Source organism: Drosophila navojoa, chromosome X (genome assembly GCF_054131105.1).
Source record: "Drosophila navojoa isolate 15081-1374.11 chromosome X, UAZ_NAV_1.0, whole genome shotgun sequence".
NCBI classification, from domain to species: domain Eukaryota; kingdom Metazoa; phylum Arthropoda; class Insecta; order Diptera; family Drosophilidae; genus Drosophila; species Drosophila navojoa.
This window is the reverse complement of record NC_142895.1, coordinates 19448974-19463239: the sequence shown is the minus strand read 5'-3', so window position 1 is coordinate 19463239 and position 14266 is coordinate 19448974. Positions and strand designations below refer to the sequence as shown.

General features: G+C 38.6%; 1 protein-coding gene across 1 annotated transcript in view; it reads right to left on the bottom strand.

Moving 5' to 3' along the window:
* The window catches only part of LOC108656098 (uncharacterized), a 48194-nt gene that overhangs the window by 15779 nt on the left and 18149 nt on the right, over nucleotides 1-14266 (bottom strand). The window contains exon 2 of the mRNA XM_089263584.1: nucleotides 11700-11733. The gene's annotated coding sequence lies outside the window, so the exon portion shown is untranslated. The remainder of the gene's footprint in view (nucleotides 1-11699; nucleotides 11734-14266) is intronic.

The window sequence follows — 14266 nt, the reverse complement described above, 5'->3', positions numbered from 1 at the left end:
CCGATCGAAGACAGACAACTTCCACTTGTTTGTTGTTTATGGGGCTCCGAACGTGTCGGCTCATTGATTGAGCATTGCGATTGATTAGGTGAAAACGCATGTGGGTGTGCCATAAGCGAACTTCAACTCAGCACCGATTCGAGCCGAGCACGAACACGCAACCGACAATCCCAGCACTCACACAGACACACACAGTCAGCAACACGCACAATGAATAATGTTCGATTGTTTTTGGGGGCGTGGCAGCAGCTGCTCCTGGCACTGCATACGCACCCAGAGGCTGTGGTTAAGTTGCGGCTTAATCACCAGGGAGAGTCCGTGATCAAAAGCAGCTACTATCACACCAACTTGGACTTCCCGCCCGTGCCCTGTAATCATCAAAGGGCTGCGAGTCGTCGTCGAACGTGTCGGCTACTTAGTACTTAGCCTATGATTACAGGGTATATTAATATCTGTCTCTGCGGTTACTAGCAGGAGAATGACTGGCGGGATGTGTAGATATGTCGGTGTATCTGTATCTGTATCTGTATCTGTATCTGTATCTGTATCTGTATCTGTATCTGTATCTGTATCTGTATCTGTATCTGTATCTGTATCTGTATCTGTATCTGTATCTGTATCTGTATCTGTATCTGTATCTGTATCTGTATCTGTATCTGTATCTGTATCTGTATCTGTATCTGTATCTGTATCTGTATCTGTATCTGTATCTGTATCTGTATCTGTATCTGTATCTGTATCTGTATCTGTATCTGTATCTGTATCTGTATCTGTATCTGTATCTGTATCTGTATCTGTATCTGTATCTGTATCTGTATCTGTATCTGTATCTGTATCTGTATCTGTATCTGTATCTGTATCTGTATCTGTATCTGTATCTGTATCTGTATCTGTATCTGTATCTGTATCTGTATCTGTATCTGTATCTGTATCTGTATCTGTATCTGTATCTGTATCTGTATCTGTATCTGTATCTGTATCTGTATCTGTATCTGTATCTGTATCTGTATCTGTAATCTGTATCTGTATCTGTATCTGTATCTGTATCTGTATCTGTATCTGTATCTGTATCTGTATCTGTATCTGTATCTGTATCTGTATCTGTATCTGTATCTGTATCTGTATCTGTATCTGTATCTGTATCTGTATCTGTATCTGTATCTGTATCTGTATCTGTATCTGTATCTGTATCTGTATCTGTATCTGTATCTGTATCTGTATCTGTATCTGTATCTGTATCTGTATCTGTATCTGTATCTGTATCTGTATCTGTATCTGTATCTGTATCTGTATCTGTATCTGTATCTGTATCTGTATCTGTATCTGTATCTGTATCTGTATCTGTATCTGTATCTGTATCTGTATCTGTATCTGTATCTGTATCTGTATCTGTATCTGTATCTGTATCTGTATCTGTATCTGTATCTGTATCTGTATCTGTATCTGTATCTGTATCTGTATCTGTATCTGTATCTGTATCTGTATCTGTATCTGTATCTGTATCTGTATCTGTATCTGTATCTGTATCTGTATCTGTATCTGTACCGATACTTTCTTCGATTTATGTGTAATGAATTCATCCAAAACTGTTAAACGAATCGCCTCTTTTACTCTCTCGAATTAAATGGATCAAAGTGGCTGGCTTTAATAGTTGAAAGCTTGGAGTCAGTGAGTGGCATCTGGCATGTGCTGTCAATTGTGAAAATTCCTGGAAAACTGCACAGAGTTCAAGCAAAATAAAACCAAAATTTAGAAGGGGCTATAAAGTCTATTATACTCTGACCCTTGCGAACAGACACGCGCCCTAAATAACAAAAAAAGTACAGAAAGAAAAATTCTTGAAGCACAACAGCGAAAAAGCTTAACAAAAAACGTTCAGTAGGTAGCCAAAAATACGTTTATGAGGAGCTGGATAGGGGAACTGTACGGAGCATAATTATATCATTTAGTTTTGGGTATGGCATAGAGTAGTTGAGTTAAGCTGTGCCTGATCACAGATGTGCGCGTACTTGCGCAGCACCAACAAGATCTTGTTTCAGCAGCTCTGCTCTTGGTTTTCAGTTTTGTTTTTGTTTTTTGGTTTTGGTAATTGTCTGCCATACGAAGCGTTAACATCGCGTAAAGATTGTCCAATTTGATTGCGGCTGCGAATGGCTCCAGAAACCGAAACCTTTCTTCCGGCCAAATAAGCAAACGACTAACCGAAAGCGCCATCTAGCGGCGAATGGAATAGAGTAGAGTTAGTGCTCAATTGATGGGCCTGTTTGATTGATCGCCCATCTGCATGTGTGTAAGTGCGTGTGGTTTATCAATCAATTTATCTGCGGATGCGTTTGCGTGTTTGCTGCCACTCAGCTAGTAAAAAAGGGGCGTGGCCAGCCGCATTGATGGCCTTGCCCATTGTGTCGAATCGATTGTATAACCAGCAAAAGCGCCCGGTTTTTATGGCTGTCATTTGTTAATTTGCATCAAAGCCTCCTAGCCAACAAATTTTACAATCAATCTCAAGAGCTGAGAAGCGATTCGATTGATGCGCGCTCATATAAAATGCGTATAAAAAGGCGGCAGCCTCGCATGCCTGGCCAATGATTAAGACTGCAGAGCTAATCACAGGGTATTAAACAAAAGTGTGTCGTAGAAAATAATTATACACTGTGCATGCATAATCATGCTGTTCACCTGAGGCCGGCCGCTGTAATAAAAGATCGCATTTTACATAAGCACTTGAGAGGGTATCTCGCCTATCCTTGTCATTTTCCCGAGCTCCTCTTTCTCCCTGCTGTACTCTCTCTTTTTGGCATTCAATTTTTACAATTTTGTATTCAGGAATTTATGTTTTCTTTGCTCTTCTAAAAGTAAATATTATTCGAAACTTCAGGTTTATTATACAATAAAGAAGATGATGATCATTAGATTGGCTACAGCAATTCTCAAATCTCACACACATGCATAACAAATGATAAATCAATCAACACACATCACATTGTACATGATTTATACATTTATAATATATTAAATATACACATATATATATGTTTATTTGTATACGCCTAGCATACTCATTGGGGAGAGCTCTTCACATAAGGCAAGCAAATAAATTTTTGCTCATTGTTCGCAAACAGAAATCACAAAAATTGATTTGTTTGCTTGCAGTTGTTTGTCTGGCTCGATCGTTGCACTTTCACTTAATAATTTTTTATATAAATAGAAATTTGTATGTAATTTCATTAAATTTCAACATCGAATGGGATGAGGCTGTACATATGTATGTATATTATTGGCAAGTACGTGTGGCTAGATTTCATTCCTCGGTACATTCAAGTCAATATTTGTACTTTTCTTCTTCATTGTTTCCTTTCAATTTATTGATATTTCTTGTTAGTGCAAACTTATCAACTTTGGCGATTTCTAGCACAGATTGTTGTGCCTAGTGATTAAGATAATTTGCGTATCACGAGAGACTTTAGTTAGAATAATGATGCCGTGCAAGGCCGACTCTTCATTCTTCTTTAACAATTTGCTGAAGAGTTGAAACATGAGTTTTTAAGTATCACGAATCCTTTACCAGTAATTGGTCAAACTAAGTTGAGCTAAATGTTTAATTAATGTATTAGGTCTCACTGACTGCCCAGTGCTATCCGGAAACCAATCCATTTCAGAGTCTTCGAGTACTTGGTATAAGTCGAACAGCTGTAGGGCTTCAAAAATGTTAATCAATCATAAAATCTGAAAAGTTTTGTTGTGCTCGGCCAACTCATTAATAGATAAATCATTTGAGAACGCAGATTAAGTTGAAACATAATTTGCTAATTAATTTTTTCTCTGTTTATTTTTTTTTCTTGGCTTCTTAGATGGTTCCGCAAAAACAATGCTGTGAGTGTGCCTGCCAAAAAGCTAAAAGCTTTGGTTAGTTTGGGCTGGCAGTTCATTAGCAATCTATTGATGGCCTGTTCATTATTGGGGTGTGTGCTAGTCGCCGACATATTAGCTGCCTGCTATCCCATATAAACATTACATCATGACAGAGTCAACATACGTAAGCCCATAAAAAACCATACCTAATCACATTACAGTGGGCTGTGCCAGAGAAGGAGGAGTCCCAGTCTCCTCAGTCGGAGTTGCAGTATCTGTGCGAGTCTCGCAGTCCCAGCCACAGGCCATTACAGTTACTGAGACGGAGGCTGTGTCTGCGACTGCGACTGCGCTTGCGACTGCGTCAGACTATTGCACAGTGGGTTAGGTTTGCTTCCTGATTGCGCTGCACGCATGACAGGTGCTGATTAGTTGGCTGACACCGCGACGATGAATGCATCCAAATGGCTGCTGCAATTTTTCGCGACTTACCTCAAATGCGTTTTAGTGTTACTTTGTACGCTTTTACGATTGTCGTTATTCTCTGCGTCTCTCGCTGTGTGTGTGTGTGTGTGTGTGCGTGTGTGTGTGGCGCCTCATAAATAACTAGGCGAGATTTCGAGGTAGCTTATGTAATTGTTCAGCCTCTAGCTAACTCAAGATGCTAGACAGACAAAAATGGCGAACAAAAAATGCGCATATGTATATGTAGACACAAGGAAAAAATAGCTATATGCATATATGTACGAAAGAAACAAAAGACTTAAGACACGAACTTTATGTATTTCTTTATTTTCGTCGGGCCATGCTAATGCTATTGTAACTGTAACCGACCTCTACTGGCTGCTGGTGTGCCATGCGCTGTTTCTACTCATTTCCTATTAATTTATGTTAATTATTTGTAAAAGAAAGAGCCACACCATGCCCACCGCTACCCTGTTACCCCGATAGCCCACTTGGTCGCTTGGCTGCCTTTGCTGTTTCTTTGCTGTCTCTGCTGTCTCGGCTGTCTTCTAGCCTTCTTCTGAGTGCTGTGCTACCATACCCGACGCGCACACACAAGTTCACTGACTTGTTGACAATGAATTGACAAAAGCCAAAACGCCAGACGCCAACTGTGAAAAGAGGCGCAGTCACAGCAACTGAATCCAAATGCCAACGGAGACGGAGGCGAACCAACAGCGGAGCCAACAACGTTAGATAGCATTAACAATGAGGATGATACCGCCGCACAACACACAAGTACAATACACATGTGCCAGCCATCATCAACAGCCGCAGAAGTCAAGTGTGTGCTGCGAAACGAGGGTTGCTGAACACTTTTACAGAAATATTCTAGATATCCGTGAATGAAATGGAAAATCGACTTGGATATGGCACAGCGTATGAAATGGAGTAATGAAATGAATACATTAAGGAAAGCTGAGACACTTGATAATGTATTCCTGCCTGCAGCACTCGCCCCTTATTCTTACTGCCCTGCTACCCCTCGCCGTGCAATTCCAAATATTTCAGCCTGATCCGTTGCAAAAGTGGAAGCAAAATTAAGACGATTTCAGTGCCCATGAATCGTTAGATTCTTTGCGGCTAAAAGTTCTCCCCGCGGCGACCGCAAATTAAAAAATATCTATTTAATTTTTGTATTTTTCTTTTGATCTTCAGTTGGGTATTTTTTGACTCTCTTCATTTTGCTTCACAGGTTCTTTGTTAATTCTGTATTGGGTTTGTTTTTTTTGTTGTTTTTCTGTGGGCTGTTGCTTAGAAATTGATGCCGATAATGATGATGATTATTAGTTCTTTAGCTCGTCTGCTGCTGCTGGGCTGTGGTATTTCGATGCCTTCATCACGTCTGATGTCATGACAGGATTTGGTAGCCGGTTTTTCACATTTATAATTAAAACGTTTTGTTTATCAGCCAGGCAAAAAAAAAAAAAGAGTCGTTAAACACTGAGAGAAAGAGCAATGCGTATTGGAATTCTACAAAAATATTCAGTGAACAATTTCTCGTTTCACAGCATTTTAAAATATCATTAAGCTTCATTGAAATCGAGTAATCGTGTGCTGTGCAGGAGCTGAACTCGATTTTCAAATTGTTAAAAAATACAAATGCGATTTAGATTTAGATTGATATGGCAGTCAGTTGATTGAGCCTTGGATTAGAGTCAAAAAGTCAAATGAAAAAAAGATATATATACATATGTATGTATGTAAGTTATATGGAGAGCAGATAAGAAAGCTGTAGCTGAACTTAAATATACCTCTTTATCTTTTCTTTTCTATTCAAAAGGTTAACTCAGCTTGCAAAAATGTTTTTATTTAAGGCCTAGCTGAACTGGCTTCTGATATAAAAGGATAGGACGTATCTAAGCTATCTATAGCCTGGGTTTATATAGAAACAATTTTGTTACACAAAGTATTTAGTATTTCTATATTTGCCATAACCTCTGTGGAAATAATAAAAAAGGTTCAATAGCTCATAAGAAAAGAATATCAAAGAGTAAATTAAATTAAATTCTTCAACTCTCTAACTTTAATACGAGCAAGCCCTTTTGGGAATATAACATGAATACCAGAAATTTATTTAATTTATGTGCATTTGCCTAATACGTATACATAAAAAAATGTATTAGGTATAAAAATATATTTGATTACATATAAAAATATTCATTTATTATTTTATATATAATTTATTTTATATATATAATTTATTTCATATATAATTTGTGTCTTTATCAAATTTATTATTTAAATGTAAATTATGGAATTTGTATGAATATTATATACAAAATATATTTTTTATATACAAGACGTATGGATAAACATATTGTTTTTTGTTCATTTTTTTTTTTTTATTTTTTTTTGGCAACAAATCTAATAAAAATGGAAGTAAATATATACCAAATAATTTCCAGTTAGAGGCAATTAGATGCTTTAATTGGCTTTTGGTTCGGTTTCGTTTTATAACCGGTTTGCGTCTTAGCTTTTGACTTATTGTGCAACAAACTGTTAAGAGCTGAAAAGTATCTTTTTGGCCTCCGGCCGGCAATTTCCGGCTGTTCTAGCGAGCAACACCTGCTCGATCAAAGCTCATGCCCCGTTCGCCTATCCCCCTCCCACCAGAGTCTCAAATGGAATTGGGAATGGTCTCAGATTTTGGCACATTTGTCATGAGCACTGGCTGGCTGTTGTTGCTTGCCCTCATTTGAGGCGTTTGTACTTGAAAATGACTTCATTTGCACGACTTTTGTTGCTACTGTTGCCGTTGTTGTTGTTGTTGTTGTTGTTGCTCTCGCTATGACTTTTTGTTTAACTTTTTACTGTGTATTTGCTTGGCTTTGTTTTATTTATTGGTCTCTGCCCATTGCATGTACTGCAAATCAAGGTTAATTGTCTGGCCTGCTGCCCCTGCCACTGCCCCAACACCCTCACAATAAACTCTCCAATTTAGTTTGTTTTGCTTTGGTTCGCGTTAGCTGCGTGCGTACCTTTCCAATCAATCAGGCTCAATATTTATTGATGTTTTTTCTTTGGCCTGAGTTTTGGTTTATTTTCATTTTGGCTTTTGTCGTTGTCATGCACGCAATTTGCATGCGCCGTTAGAGCATGGTCAGAAGTAACTGTAAAATCAGCTAACAGCCATAAATGGAGCTCGCACACACACACGTACGCATAACTCTCACGACGCATCGCCCACACCTCAAATTTGTAGCTCAAGTCGCTTTGTTTTCCGAGAAAGTTCTTTCAAGAGCTTTTCCAAAAACTTCAGCCCAGACTTGGGCCTAACTGAGAGCTGCTTTTATAACAATAGAGCTCTATTTGCATACGATAATCACAAATCAGTTATTATATAATAGTTGTGATCATACCGTATGGTTTCTGGATAGGCCACCTACGATCAACGACTTCCATCATCTCATCTCCAAGTCAAATATCAAATAAAAATGATCAATAGAAAAGGCAGGCTTATGAATGAAATACTCTTCTTAAACTCGATCACATAACATATGCGTATTTATGGCGCTATATATCGATATACTAAATTTCGATCTGCATATGCTTAAGGTGAGCTTAAAGTAAGTTCTTTACATTTAGTTGGAAAACTTAATTCTGGAGAAAGTTCTTAGAACAAATTGTGGGATTTGATCAGTCTCAAAATAATGTTAGATATGTGTATATTCAAAGGTAGATCTATTGATATGTATGTACTGGTATCTTAAATGTAGTTTAACAATTTATATCGAATCTATTTTGAACTAGATCTGAACTCTTAATAGCTGGTAGCACCATTATGTTAATGGGCTTCAGAAGTGTTGGGTTCCAAGTTAACATAAATAAGCCGATTGCTCGAGAGTCGCCAGTCTTATCGCTGGCATCTTTGGAACATAATAAATACATTAAATGGACAGTTGTATGTGTATGCTGAGTTATATAAGCCGCAACGATGTTCTATTTTAGCCAACCTGTAGCAGAATACAAATCAATATGCTAATGCTACGGCAGCTGAAAATGGGCGAATCGGCACTTAAATGGGTGACAGGAGAGAGGGAGAGAGACATAAACGCACACATACACACACACAACCGTGCACAGCTAATGGCCTTTCGTATGCCTAGGATTTTGACTTTGATTTGTGGCTGCGATATTTACATTTTGGCCAATTAGGAGCGCGTCTCGGCAACTTTCTAAGTGGCAGCAGACGGTGCGGCCGTTGCGAGCGAGGCAGGACACAGTGCGCACAATGAAACAAAAGACTTAGGCAACAAACTTGCTGCTGGCATTCAAAGCTAGCTGAACTGCTTTGGCACGATCCGCCAGGGGTTGAGCTGAAGATACAGGCAGACTGTCGCAGACATGAAAAAAAAAGCCAACAAAACAATGAAAAGTGAAATTGTCTCGATAAGTTTTCAGTTTTCAGCAGTATTTTTCTTTCGGGCCACGTTTGTTGATTTTTCCACACACATGTATAAACAGTTTTTTTTTCTTTTCTTTTTTTCAGCCAGCAAATCAATGAAAGTTGACGCCAATTGCAGTCGAGGCGAGCATGTAGCATGTGGGCTACCTGGCAGACAGTTAATTTCGACTGCTCGCATAACCAACGCCAAAAATGGCAGCGAAACCTATCGAAAAAATTACCAAAGTGTCATGCAAAAGTGGCAGGAGAAAGGCGACAGCCACACCGCAGCGCCGCTAGAGAAGAGAAAAGAAGCGCAACTCACCAAGTCAGCCAGACGGACAGACGGCCAGACAGCCGGCCAAGTCAGCCAGCTGAAGTGGTGGCAAGTGAAGCGGCCAAACACCTGACCAATTCAGCTGGCACATATCGCTGAAGGACGTGGCCCAAAAGGTCAATACCAAAGAGGTTTGGCAAGCGCGATGAGCAATTAAACATTCAACGAGCCCCGAAATGACAGGGGCTAACAACTTTCACCGAACGCCTGGCATTGGCACAAAACAAAACTCTCATGTCATGCGACTCGACGCATTGGAGCCTCCTCCTTCTACTTCTCCATCTCTTGGCTAGGCTATCTATGCATGCTGAGCAGCGGCGACAAAATTTAACAGACATTCAGCCAGCGATGTCAATCACAAATGCCGTCCACATGCAGACAAGTTGCTGCTCCTATATTTCTTTCTCTCTCTCTCTCTCTCTCTCTCTCTCTCTCTCTCTCTCTGTGGCTTTGTCTCTGCTGAAATTTCATTGAGAAATGTTGAAGGTTAAAATGCAATTGAGCAGCGACATGAGTGGAAAGCTAAGTTTGAGTGGCTCGAAAATGGTATGCTCTTTGCATATGCCCGACCATTTCGACAGCTTTTAATTGGGCTGCAAGTGTAACTATTTGAGACTTGAAGAGTGCTGCTACAAGGAGTTGAATTTCTAGAGTAGCTAGAGTAGCTGATGGATGTGAATGTGTGCGTGTGGATACTCTATAATTAATGTGAGCTAAATAGATCAGATCAATCAGATCAAGTGGTAGATCATAGATATTACTTCGTATACCTACTACGTATACTTGTCTTGAGGGAGGTGTCCATAAAGACAAGCTAGCATATGATATAATACCAATATCTAAAACATTTTGAATTTATATTTATTTATACTTTCTTATTGCTTAATTTCTCTATTATTTATTTATACACTGATTTATATTGTGACTAGTTAAATATATTCTCAATTATAGAAAATTTATTGGGCACTTTCAGCCATTTATAACTTTTACTGTCACAAATCTCGTTTGATTTCAGTGATTAATTGCAAAAGATATTTGAACCAGTTCTACGTCACTCTCTCTCCCTCTCTCTCTCTCTCTCTCCCATCTCTCTCTTTGTCTCTGTTTACTGTTAATATGTAGATCAGGACCACAACTGTCAATATGTTAAATTGGCTTATCGCGTGTGCTAAATCGTTATAAGTTATTAGCTCTGAAATACTTGGGGAAATGCCTGTGAACCAGTTCTATCATAAGTAAGTCCTATTTAGTTGTTGTTTTCGTTGTTGTTGTAGTGTGTTTTGTTTTGTTTTGAGCTGGTTTCAATGCGGAACCACAGAGATATAGATTATTGTCAGGCATGGCATAACAGGTTAAGTGCTTGAGAGGGAATAGCAGTGCTTCTTCTAGCATAGCCAAAACAATAACAGCTGATAGCTCCGACTTCTCTTCAATGGCTTGGGCCAGCTAATATGCCGCATGCAGGGCATGTGATTTGAGCAAATCATTTAAAAACTATGCCTAAATTGTGCATTGTGCAAGCCGCTTTATTTGACCGTCTGTCTGTCTGTCCGTCCGTCTGTCTGTCTGTTTATTTTTTGTGATTGCCAAGTGTCCACTTGACGCGACATCAAGAGGCGCCCACACCGCCTCCTCTGCCCCTGACGCCGTCCCCTCTGCCAGCTACCACCTGTTGCTTGCCGCGCTGCCTAACACAATATTTTCTTGCCAAACTGAACTTCAATTTGAATGCACAACGTGGTTTTTGTTTATTTGTTGTTGCTGATCTTAGTTTGCATTTTAGGTGATTATTTTTTGTTTTGTTTTTATTTTTTTTTGTCGTGTTTCTTTATTTTTGATTATCATTTAGCGTACATTTGCAGCCATTTGCTGCCATTGACGTCGTTGTTGTTGTCGCTGTTGTTGTCTTACAAAAATAGTTCATTAACATTAGCTTTCTATGCGCAGCTGTTGTTGTTGCCATTGTTGCCTCAACAAATTAGCGCCCAAATATTTTGTATGTCATTTCAATGCGGCTTTTGTGTTGCTTTTTATTTTATTACTATTTGCTGTTGTTGGCGTTGTTGTTGCTGTTGTTGATGCATTTGTCAAATGCATTTTGGAAAATCATGTGAAACTATGCAACATGACAATGCCACACAACACAACATACAGCAACACAATATTATTCAAAATGCATTTAAATATCAAATTGCATTAAATATTTAAACAAATTTTTTCCCATCTGCTGCATGACATTTTCAAAACATTTTAAACATTTTCTTTGAATTATTATTATTATTATTATTAGTATTGTTGGGAAAGTGAAAAGAGTTTGTTTAGCCTTTGTTATGCAATATGTTTTTTCTCTCCACAATAGGCTGAAGAATGGGGAAACATATGCGAAGAAAGTGCAAGAAAACCTCATTCATATAAACCTCATTCCATATAAATTCTTAACTAAGATTTATTGAATGGCTGCGAGCTTTTACTACTTGAAAATTCATAATAAATAATAAATTTATCAGCCGAAAGCAAACGAAGTTCCATTTAGAGTTTTTATTATAAAATATTAGCTTTGTTGAATAACGTTATTAAATCACAATAAAATACCAAAAATAAATAGCTTCATTAACTTACATGCTCTCGAGCTGCCAAGCGAACTGTAACAGATCTGCAAAGAAGAGGAAGAAGAAGGAAAATAAAATAAACAATTAACATTTGATAAATGTGAGCAATTCTTGGCAGCATATCGCTTGATCTGGCAGTGACAAAATGTCAGGCAATCATTCAAATGTCACACGACAACAAATAAACAAACAAAACAAAGACACAAAAATGTCATAACAAGCACCAAAAAAAAAAAAGAGTTAAAAAATAAACTAAAAGTGCGATTGCAAATGCCAAAGCGGCCCACGGCACAGAAAATATTTCTGCTAAAAAAAAGATAACTAAATCACAAATAATAAGAAAAAATTGTCTACAAAAATAAACAAACCGACAACAATTATATTCTGACTGCCACAGCCCCAACAACAAAAACAACAGCAACAACAGCAAACGGCTTCTGGCAGTAGAGGAGGCTGGCAGCTTGCGAGGAAGCAGCCAAAGAAGCAGTTGGCCAAAAAAGTTTCAATTGTCGTTGTAGCTGGATAATTGCGGCATTTTAAGGCGCTTGCATTGTTTTTGGCTGGTTTGGCGGTGCTTGGTGGTGGTGCTGCTGGATTATGCAACCGCACGAGTGGCAAACATGAAGAAACAGTTATCTGTGAAATTGCATCGACAAACGTGATGAACGTTACCCCAATAGAAAAAGACAAAGACAACAACAATAGTAGCAGCAACAGCACCAACAACAACAACAATAATAATGTCAGACACTAACTAGCAGGCATATCTAGCACACAAGCTCTCTTCCGACTTGACTGCGCTTTTGCGCCTAATTCTCATGTCATGGCAAATAGTTTTTAGATATCAGACAATGCCAAGTCGAGCCAAAAGATGCTGCACTTTTCCTCAGCTTTTCCCACACCCGCACCAGCAGCAGCAACAACAACAACAACAACAACAACAGCAACCGCAACAGCAACAATTTGACACAGTCCCACAATACATGCAGCCAGCATATACACATACACACATACATACACATGTATGTTGGTTGGGCCTAGCCAGTTACCTAGTTAGCTGTAGCTGTAAATGGGAGAGCTGCTCACAGAGTCAGCTAATTAGCTGAGAAACAATTCTGATGTGAGATCTGTTAACATCAGCCGCTGCAGCTTGTAAGCCAAATTGTAGGAAATGTGCATAAGAAATAGTATATGTTATGCATGATATTTGGATAAAAAAGTAATTAGTCAACTTTAAGGGAATTAAAAATATATTGGATGAATTGCTAGATAGAAGATGGGCCTAATACTGCACATATGTATATGTATATATATATATGTGTATATGTATGTGAACGAATACACTTGACTATGATGGTGTTTAGTTTCGTATTGATCTTTATTATTCTGAGCTTGGGTTTATATACCCAGACTCATGTATAATTTCAACCCTTAAATCTAATGTATCTATTGCTGAGTGTGTAAGGCTCAGCATTGGGCTATTACATATTCTTATCTTATCGCTGAGTGTGTAAGACTCCGCGTTGGTCTATTAGCTATTCTTATCCTATCGCTGAGTTTGTAAGGCTCAGCGCTCGTCTCCTTCGTAATCTGACTCTGGGGTTGCAAGGGTTGGTCTTCATTTGTATATTTATGCAGTCCGTACATGTGGCCCTTATCGCTATCACAGCGCACTACCTGCTAGTCGCTGAGTGCGTCGGAGGCATGTATACGATCATCGTATATTCATATGTTCATGCCTGAACAGTATGTATGTATACATATATGTTAGTATCAAAATCGGTCAACAGATTTTACTTCACATAATTTTCGCCCTACTTTAACTGTATTTTTACCCTTTCGCCTGCAACCCCGTAAAAAATATGCTAAAAATGCTGTCAATCTTTCATCTTCGATAGGGCAACAAAGCAACAGCATTTCAAAAAGTTTAACATCATTTTTAACAGACAAGTATTACTATATTAGCTGTTTAAATATCATAAGATCAGCTGTTGGTATCAAACGATATTACTTAATCGACCTAATGATACATAGCTGAAGATCAGTGAACGAATACACTTGACAGCTGAGTACGGCTTTATATAGTCAGACTCGGGCATAAATTCATACCTTATATCTATCGCAGGGCTTATAAGCCTCAGCATTTGTTTCTATATATATTCTTTTCGCTGAGGGTCAGGCTCATAGTTCATCTGTCACAAATTGCGCACGTATCTATTCTAGTCGTTGAGTGCTTAGCAGGCATACATACGATCAACGTATATACATGTGTGTATGTATGTTCGCACCTGAACAATCGGAAAGGATGTTTTTTGGCCGTCTCAGTTCGTAAGTGTTTCCATTTTATGGTAAGTAGAATCAATCCATTAATAAGCAGAATTGTTGCATTTAAATCAAGGATAATTCACAAACTTTCATCAAAACATCATCTACAGAAAATAATGCTTTATGAGCTGGAGGAATCACCGGTGCATGCGTCTTCAAAGAAGATGATGGCTGAAATTGCTGTTCCAGATTGCGAATTGCATGCGCCAGTTGTGAATAGCTAAATTTCAAATTAGAATTCCGACGAGTCAC